Here is a 9713-nt window from a genome sequence, read left to right as displayed (position 1 = left end):
TATAATAGAGTTTGAAGTCAGGTATTGTTATGCCCCCAGCTTCATTCTTTTTCTTTAGGATTGCTTTGGCTATTCGGGGTTTTTTATACTTCCATATAAATCTGATGATTTTTTGCTCTATTTCTTTAAAAAATGTCATTGGAAGTTTGATGGGAATTGCATTAAATTTGTATATTGCTTTGGGTAATATAGCCATCTTGATTATATTTATTCTTCCTAGCCAAAAACAAGATATATTTTTCCATCTCATTATATCTTTTTCGATTTCCCTTAACAATGGTTTATAGTTTTCATTATATAAGTCCTTTACATTCTTTGTTATGTTTATTCCTAAGTATTTTATTTTTTTTGTTGCAATCGTGAAGGGGATTATTCTTTTGAGTTCCTTCTCAGTTGTTTCATTGTTGGCATAAAGAAAGGCTATTGACTTCTGTATGTTAATTTTGTATCCTGCGACCTTACTGTATTGGCTTATTGTTTCTAGTAGTCTTTTTGTGGATTCTTTGGGGTTTTCGATGTATAGGATCGTATCATCTGCAAAAAGTGATACCTTTACTTCTTCTTTTCCGATATGGATGCCTTCTATTTCTTTGTCTTGTCTGATTGCTCTGGCTAGAACCTCTAGTACCACATTAAATAAGAGTGGAGAGAGTGGACAACCCTGTCTTGTTCCTGATTTAAGGGGGAAAGCCTTCAGTTTAGTGCCATTTAATATGATGTTAGCTGAGGGTTTATCATATATGGCCTTTATCATGTTGAGATATTTTTCTTCTATACCAATTTTGTTGAGAGTCTTAAACATAAAATTGTGTTGTATTTTATCAAAAGCCTTTTCTGCATCTATTGATAAGATCATGTGGTTTTTGTTCTTTGTTTTGTTGATATGGTGTATTACGTTAACCGTTTTACGTATGTTGAACCATCCTTGAGATTCTGGGATGAATCCCACTTGATCATGATGTATTATTTTTTTAATATGTTGTTGTATTCGATTTTCTAGTATTTTGTTTAGTATTTTAGCATCTGTATTGATTAGAGATATTGGTCTGTAGTTTTCTTTTTTTGTGCCATCCTTGACTGGTTTTGGTATGAGGGTTATGTTGGCCTCATAAAATGTGTTTGGAAGTATTGCTTCTTCTTCAATTTTTTGGAAGACTTTGAGTAGTATAAGAACCAAGTCTTCTTTGAATGTTTGATAAAATTCGCTGGTATAGCCGTCAGAGCCTGGACTTTTATTTTTGGGGAGATTTTTAATGTTTTTTTCTATTTCTTCTCTACTCATAGGTCTGTTTAGGCTTTCTGCTTCTTCTTGACTCAGTCTAGAAAGGGTGTATTGTTCTAGGAATTTATCCATTTCTTCTAGGTTATTGAATTTAGTAGCATAAAGTTTTTCATAGTATTCTACAATAATTCTTTGTATATCTACGGTGTCCGTGGTGATTTCTCCTCTTTCATTTTGGATTATGTTTATATGAGTTCTTTCTCATTTTTCCTTGGTACGTCTTTCCAAGGGTTTGTCAATTTTGTTGATCTTTTCAAAGAACCAGCTCCTTGTTCTATTAATTTTTTCTATAGTTTTTCTGTTCTCTAATTCATTTATTTCTGCTCTGATTTTTATTATCTCCTTTCTTCGGCTGGTTTTGGGTTGTCTTTGTTCTTCTTTTTCTAGTTCCTTAAGGTGGGAAGTTAAGTGGTTCACTTGGGCTCTCTCTTGTTTTCATATATGCCTGAAGCGATATGAACCTCCTCTTATCACTGCTTTTGCTGCATCCCATAGATTCTGATATGTCGTATTGTCATTTTCATTAGTCTGTATAAATCTTTTGATCTCTGCACTTATTTCTTCTTTGACCCATTCATTTTTTAAAAGTATGTTGTTTAGTTTCCACATTTTTGTGGGGTTCTTTTTTTCTTTTTTGCAGTTGAATTTTAGTTTCAAGGCTTTATGATCAGAAAATATGCTTGGTACAACTTCAATTTTTCTGAATTTGCTGATGTTGTTTTTGTGGCCCAACATATGGTCAATTCTCGAGAATGATCCATGTACACTGGAGAAAAATGTATACTCAGTCACTTTGGGATGAAAAGTCCTGTAGATGTCTATCATATCCAGGTGCTCTAGTGTTTTGTTTAAGGCCACTATGTCTTTGTTGATTCTCTGTTTGGATGACCGATCTAGAGCCGTCAGCGGTGTATTGAGGTCTCCAAGTATGATTGTATTTTTGTCAGTTTTTGTTTTAAGATCAATAAGTAGCTGTCTTATATATTTTGGTGCTCCTTGGTTTGGTGCATATATATTAAGAATTGTTATGTCTTCTTGATTCAGTGTCCCCTTAGCCATTATGAAATGGCCATTTTTGTCTCTGAGTACTTTTCCTGTCTTGTAGTCAGCATTATCCGATATGAGTATTGCTACACCTGCTTTTTTTTGGATGTTATTTGCTTGGAGTATTGTTTTCCAGCCTTTCACTTTGAATTTGTTTTTATCCTTGTTACTTAGATGAGTTTCCTGTAGGCAGCATACAGTTGGATTTTCTTTTTTAATCCATTCTGCTACTCTGTGCCTTTTTATTGGTGAGTTTAATCCGTTTACATTTAGTGTAATTATTGATACTTGTGAGTTCCCTATTGCCATTTTATATCTTGCTTTCTGTTAGTTTTGTGTCTTGTTTGATCCTTCTCTTTCATTTTTCTATCTTTTGTTTTTATTTGGTTGTATTCCATACATCTTTCCTCTGTTACTATCTTTTTTATCTCATGTGCTTCTGTGGTGGTTTTTTCAATGGTGGTTACCTTTGAGTAATAAAAAGGGTCCCTACCCTGTTCATTGTAGTGAACTATTTTGTGAGTACTTTTGCACTCCATCGTCCTTTGCTACTGTTAATCTCCATCTTCTCCCCCTCTTTCTTTTTGTTGTTGTCACAGTTTCAATTTGGTTTTATTGTGTTCTTCTTGGAGCTTTTACTTGTGGCTCTGTTTTTTTTGTTGTTGTTGTTCTTTGTATCTGATTGGAGAACCCCCTTTAGTAATTCCTGGAGTGGGTGTTTTCTGATGATAAATTCCCTCATCTTTTCTGTATCGGTGAATGTTTTTATTTCTCCTTCGTATTTGAAGGATAGCTTTGATGGGTATAGTATTTGTAGCTGAAAGTTCCTCTCTTTCAGGACTTTAAGTATTGGGGTCCACTCTCTTCTAGCTTGTAGAGTTTCTGCTGAGAAATCTGATGATAATCTAATGGGCCTTCCTTTATATGTTGTATTCTTCTTTTCCCTGGCTGCCTTGAGAATTTTTTCTTTGCTGTTGGTTTGTGTCAATTTCATTATGATATGCCTTGGAGTAGGTTTGTTGGGGTTAAGAAAACTCAGTGTTCTGTTTGCTTCTTGAACTTGAGGCTTTAGTTCTTTCCACAGGCTTGGGAAGTTCTCATCTATTATTTGTTTGAGTATGTTCTCCATTCCATTTTCTCTCTCTTCTCCCTCTGATATACCTATTATTCTTATGTTATTTTTTTTGATGGAGTCAGATAATTCTTGTAGGGCTATCTCATTTTTTTTAATTTTTGAGTCTCTTTCTTCTTCTCTCTGTTGTGCCTCAAGTTGCTTGTCTTCTATTTCACTAATCCTCTCTTCTATCTGACCTGTTCTATTAGCTAAGCTTGTTTCTTCGTTTTTCAGCTCGTGAATTGAGTTTTTCATCTCTGTTTGATTTGTTTTTATAGTTTCAATTTCCTTGGACATATATTCTTTGTGTTCATTGAGTTGTTTTCTGAGCTCCCTAAATTGCCTTTCTGTGTTTTCTTGTATATCTCGGAGGATTTTTAGGATTTCTATCTTGAATTCTCTGTCATTTAGCTCCAAGGTTTCCAATATATTAAATTTTTTCTCCATAGATTTTTCCTCATCTAGCTGTGTTACCTCTCTTTCTTTTGTATCCATAATATTCGATTTTCTCTTCTTTAATGGCATCTGAGGGTGGTTTTGTTGATAGTATTAATGAGATTTAATAAAGAATAAAAAGTTAAAAAAATAAAAAATCAAAAACAGTTGTTTTTTTAAAAAAAATTAATAATGAAATAAAGAAAAATAAAATAAAATAAAAATTTTAAAAAAAAGGAAATTATTCCCCCCCTCCTTTTTTCCTCTCCTCTCCTCTCCCCTCTTTCTTGAGAAAATCTTGTGGTGGACTGTGAATTATAACAAACAATGCCTGTGATAGAGGGCCTGAATTGAGGAATAGTAATAAAGGGGAAAAAAAAAAAAAGAAAAGAAAAGAAAAAGAAACAAGAAAAAAAAAGAGCATATGGACCCACAAAAAGCAAATAAGGAAAAAATTTTGGTCAAGAATAAAATGATTTGCTTTTAGGTGTTGGTTGTCTAAGAGTTATGATGAGAGGAATAAGAGGAAAACGGAAAAATGGGACAAATTGAAAAATTACTATTGTATTTAGTGGAACAAGAACTAGATAATATGAAGAGCCAGGGATGGGAGCACTGCTAGTGAGTTAAAAAGGTGAAGTAAAAAACCCCCAAAATGCCACAAACATAGGTTTGAGTCCCAGATAAGATAATTTATTTGTTACTGAGGTTTGAATGAGAGGAGATGTAAAGGAGAAAGGAAGAAACTAATATAGAGGGAGAAAAGAAAGAGAGAGAGAGAGAAAAAGAGGGAACTGCTAAGAGAAGAAAAAAGAAAGGAGAGAGAGAGAGAGAGAGTTAAGGGTTTTGGAGTGCAACCCTCATAGAGAGAAAGGAAGAGAAGAGAAAAGATAATGGGAGATGTAACACTTATGGGTAGTGTAGTTCAAGGAGAGGAGAGAGTAAGACCAGTAGAGAGTTAATCGGCCAAATTGGAGGAGGAAAAAAAAGTATCAAGAATGAAGATAAGATAAACAAACGAACAAATATAATAAAATGGGATAGGTTATAAAGTCTGCAGATTATTCTTGATTTTGAGAGGTTATCTTCTTGCTTTTTCTTTTCTCTCCCTCTTCCTGGTCTGTGACTCTGTACCCCGGGTTCTGCCCCTTTGGCACGCTCAGGTAGAGGTTTGCAGTTGATAAGTCTCTATGGCAATGTCATGTATTGTGCTTTAGTCTCGTTGGCAGTCGAAGCTCATTAGCATTTATAGGCTCTGACAGTGAGAGAATCCGTGTTCCTGGAGCCTTTCTCCTAGTCTTTCCTTCCTCAATTAGTAGCCTGATAATCCAGCTATGGGGTTGTTGCTGCCTCTGCCTGGATAGTAAGAGGCTCAAAGAGCTGGCAACTCCCTACTCTATTTCCACTCAGCACAGGGCTCTGGGTAAGGCTCAGTCAGTCAGAGCTGCTAGCATAATCAGGCGGGCTTTCCGCCCACTCAAAGACCTCTGGCTCTGCCACTCTGTCCGGTAACACAAGCGGGCGCCCACTTCCGGGGCACTTGGAGGAAACTCTCACTCACTGTCTGCGACCAGGATATCCGGCCAGCAGTCTCACGCTCTGAGTGAAACCCCCAACCGCAGGGAAAAGTTGCAGCGTTGGAATTGAGTCTCGCTCTGTCCCCGTGCATGGCTTTTGCAAGGCAGTGGGACGGCTCGAGATTCCGCTTTGGCCCACACAAAGGCCCCTGACTCTGCCCCTCTGTGCAATAACATGGGCGCGCACTGCCGAGGCACTCACAGGAATTGCTCACTCCTTATCTGCGCGCGCAAACCAGGATATGAGGCCGGCTGCATTTCCCTCTGAGTGAAACACCCTCCAGCACGGAAAATCTCCACCCTTGGAATTAGTTCTCACTCCCTCCCATGCGTGGCTTTCCCAGGGTGCTGGGGCTGCCCAGAGACTCTGCCCTCGGCCCACAGAAAGGCCTCTGATCCTGCCTCTCCGTGGGGCAACACAGGCACCCACTCTCGGGGCCTAGGAAGAAATTCTCGCTTACTAACTGTGCACCGACCAGGAGACCGGGTAAAATGGCCACTCCGCTTGTCTTTCTTTATTTGGGTTTGGCGCGAGTGTTAGCTTGTATTGCCCGGCTTGCCACAGGATCAGATTTTCCTCGGCTTGGATTTCTATGCCAAGGCCTGGTTCGGCCGTTTGTGCCACGGCGGCCTGGATCTATTCACCCCCTTTGCCCGCCTCAGTTTCTATATTCACAGTTACCAGAGAAAGCCACCCTGTTTAGGTTAGTGAGGAAGGCGGAGCATTTCTTACTCCCTATTTCCTTCGGGGTTTGGTTATATATTTAGCCAATTTTTCACTCAATCATACCTTTGGGTGTATTGCGAAGCATCTGGAAGCTCCAAGTATAGGTTTTTCTGTTTCTGGTTGAAGATCTTGTTGAGTTTTGGGGGAGATTTATCGGTATTGCTTCCTACCCCACCATTACTCTGACGTCATCCCCAAATTTTATTTTTTTCCAACAAAGTGAGTATCAGGTTCAGACCAAGTATGGCCAACAGTCCCCTCTCAGAAATTCTTTCAGCTGGTGAGACCCTGGTCTCAGAGAGAAATATTGAGAGAATTCTCTCCTGGGGTTGACCACATCACTCTCAAAGGTGGCTAAACCTATAGACCAGATCCACCAATATGCTCACAGGGACCCACACATTAAATGTCTATGCTCCAAGACTTTCTCCCTTCCCCCTGTGGAATCTATCCCAGCAGGGCAAGATATCCAGCAACTATGCCATCTGACTGTGAAACTCCACCCTCTCCAATGCACATAGCTGCTGTTTCAGTGCTGATCACAGAAAGCAGAACTAGCTTCAGCTGGGCCAGGTGTGAGGAGCCTTTCCCTAGAGTACCATTCCAGCAAGGGTTGTTAGGTCCTGAACTGCTGCTTTCTGTAGCTGGACACTGGATATGTCAGGCCTGGGCCTACCTGGCAGCAACCCGGCACAAACTAGTGGGAGACACTGCTCTTGACTGGCCCTTAACAACCTTCTTGGATATAGAAGCAATCCAGAGTTTGTTGCTGCCTCTGCTGAGCCCAGGTAAACATGGAAATACCAAGCTGCACACCTAGACTGGCTTTTACCCACACTGGGCCTGGAACAAGGTTTGCTTGAGAGGCCAAGTTTCCATGATTCCTGCCCCCTGCAGTCTCTGTCTGTTGGCTGCTTTTTGGGCTCAGCCATTGAAAAAACCTCTGCTGAAGTCTATGGCTTACAGCAATTCAGGGATTAGGAAGGATGGTGGGTGTGGCTCTGCTTCTTGGCCCCAGGTGTCAGTCTGTCCAGACTTTTTTCACAGACCTCCGAAGGGTATGGGCCCAAGATTCCAGTGGGTGTGGCCTCTGAGATCCAGAGGTGTGGTCTGACCACTCACTGAACAGTTTCTACTGAGTCTCCTTTGAGGTGGAAGCACCAGTCCTAGAGTTGGAAGCATGTTGGCGAACACTCTGGTCTCAACACCAGAAAACTGAACCACTGATGCAACCCCTGCTTTCTAGCCTCTCAGAATGAACCATCACCATGCATGACTGGAGTAAAAGAGACTCCTGAGGGCAAAGCAGTTGATTTTCACCAGACTGATGCCGCATAAAATGGATGCTCTGCCCAAGAAAGATGGTGACTGCAGTATTGGAGAATGACTTAGCACAGGAGTTCTGGTGGCTGTCCCCCATAGTGACTCTTTCTGGGCCTCCAAATTTACTTTTTTCTCATGCAACTCCAGGCCTCCCAGCGCTCCCTCCACTGGAGCCCCAGGTAAGTGGCTGTGAATGAGATTTTCTGCACAGGTCCTTTAAGATGGAGCTTGCATCTCAGAGAGCTCCATCACTTTCTTGGAGACAGAAAGCCTTTTCTTTTCATGCCAAATTCTCTCTGGGTACCTCTTCTAGGCTCTGCAGCTCTAGGCTGGGGTTCAGGGCCTGGAGCTGAGCACCTACCACCCCACAGTGAGAGACCCTCCAGACCCTTATCTGCCCTTCACTCCTGGGAGCAGGGCAGCTCTTTCTGTGTCTCCACCCTTCCTACCAATCTAGGTGCAGCTTCTTCTGTGATCCTTGGTTATAGAGTCCTTTTCTATTAGTCCAAACTAGGTTTTCCAAGATGATTGTTCTTAAATTAAGTTGTAATCCAATTTGGTTCTGGGAGGCAGCAGTTGAAATGCCCACCTATTTTGTCGCCATCTTCAAATCCCCCTACCTCATTGTATAATGCTATGCTTAGTTGTGATTGTGAGATGTGTTCTTTATCCAACCCTTGACCAGCAAAATGATTACAACTCACTGATGTCTCAGATAACTATTAGCAATAAATATTTTTTAATGTACAAAATAGTTTTATTAAGGTAAAGTTGATTTACAACACACTGTACAACTTGACTGGTGGTGGCACAGTGGATAGAGCATTGACCTTGGATGCTGAGGACACAGGTTTGAAACCCAGAGGTCACCAGCTTGATCATGGACTAATCTGGCTTGAATTCAGGTTCATCCAGCTTAAGTGCAGTTTTGCCGCCTTGAGCATGGGATCATTGACATGATCCCATGATCACTGGCTTGAGCCCAAAAGTTGCCAGCTTGAAACCAAGGCCACTGGCCTGAGCAAGAGGTAACTAGCTTGGTTTTAGTCCCCCTGCCCCCCTGTCAAGGCACATATGAAAAGCAACCTATGAACAACTAAATGATGCAACCAAAACTTAATAATTCTCAACTCTTTTTTCTTGTCTCTCTCTCCCTCTCTCTCACATACTAAAAAAGTACATAGTTAGGGTACAAATTGATGTTTTGACACATGTATACATCCTTAAAACCACTGCCACAATCAATAGCTGAACATATTTGCCACTCCCTCAGATTTCTTCCTGTCCCTTTCTTTTGCCTCTAACGTTTGCTACCCCATCCCAATGCAACCCCAGACCTGTGATTTTGAAATATATATATATTTCCAGCTACTGATATGGTTTATTTTGTTTTTATACATGTCACTAGCCTGATAACTGACTATGCCATAGGGGGCCACAGTCAGTGAATAAGGTCAGTGGTCACTCTACAAAGACTCTACAACACTGAGGCCATAGTTGATACCCAACTGATATGTTATTAATATATTATATATGTAAGTTTAACATGTATAACATGATAATTTAATACATGTATATGATGTGAAATGATTACCACAATAAGGTTATTAAACACCTCCATTCCCTCATATAATTACCCTTTTTTGTGGTGGTAACATTTCAGATTCACTCTCTTAACAACTCTAAGTATATAATTCAATGGGATTCACTGTAGTCACCATGCTGTACATTACATCTCCAGAACTTATTTATTTTGTAACTGGAAGTCTTCACCATTTGACCAACATCTCCCCTCTGGTCACAATAAATATTTCTTTAATATTTTTTATTAATTTTAATGCAGTGACATTGATAAATCAGGGTACATATGTTCAGAGAAAATATCTCCAGATTATTTTGACATCTGATTATGTTGCATACCACTCACCCAAAATCAAATTGTATTCCGTCACCTTCTATCTGGTTTTCTTTGTGCCCCTCCCCTACACCCAGCCCCTCTCTCTCCTTCCTTGTCCTGCCTTATTACCATCACATTTTGTCCATATCTCTGAGTCTCATTTTTATGTCCCATCGATGTATGGATTCACATAGTTCTTAGTTTTTTCTGATTTACTTATTTCACTCCGTATAATGGTATCAAGGTCCATCCATGTTATTGTAAAAGTTTGGATGTCATCATTTCTTATGGCTGAGTAGTATTCCATAGTATAA

At 39.9% G+C, this 9713-nt stretch overlaps 1 non-coding gene across 1 annotated transcript; it reads right to left on the bottom strand.

The window, feature by feature from the left end:
• Positions 1 to 8898: 8898 nt before the first annotated feature.
• LOC136327470 (small nucleolar RNA SNORA3/SNORA45 family) lies at positions 8899 to 9027 on the bottom strand. Its single transcript, XR_010729680.1, has one exon. It is a non-coding gene; the product is annotated as a small nucleolar RNA SNORA3/SNORA45 family (small nucleolar RNA).
• Between the last annotated feature and the right edge of the window lie 686 nt (positions 9028 to 9713).

The sequence above is a fragment of the Saccopteryx bilineata genome, chromosome 2 (assembly GCF_036850765.1).
Source record: "Saccopteryx bilineata isolate mSacBil1 chromosome 2, mSacBil1_pri_phased_curated, whole genome shotgun sequence".
NCBI classification, from domain to species: domain Eukaryota; kingdom Metazoa; phylum Chordata; class Mammalia; order Chiroptera; family Emballonuridae; genus Saccopteryx; species Saccopteryx bilineata.
The sequence above is the reverse complement of the archived record's forward strand: the minus strand, read 5'-3'. Positions and strand labels throughout refer to the sequence as shown.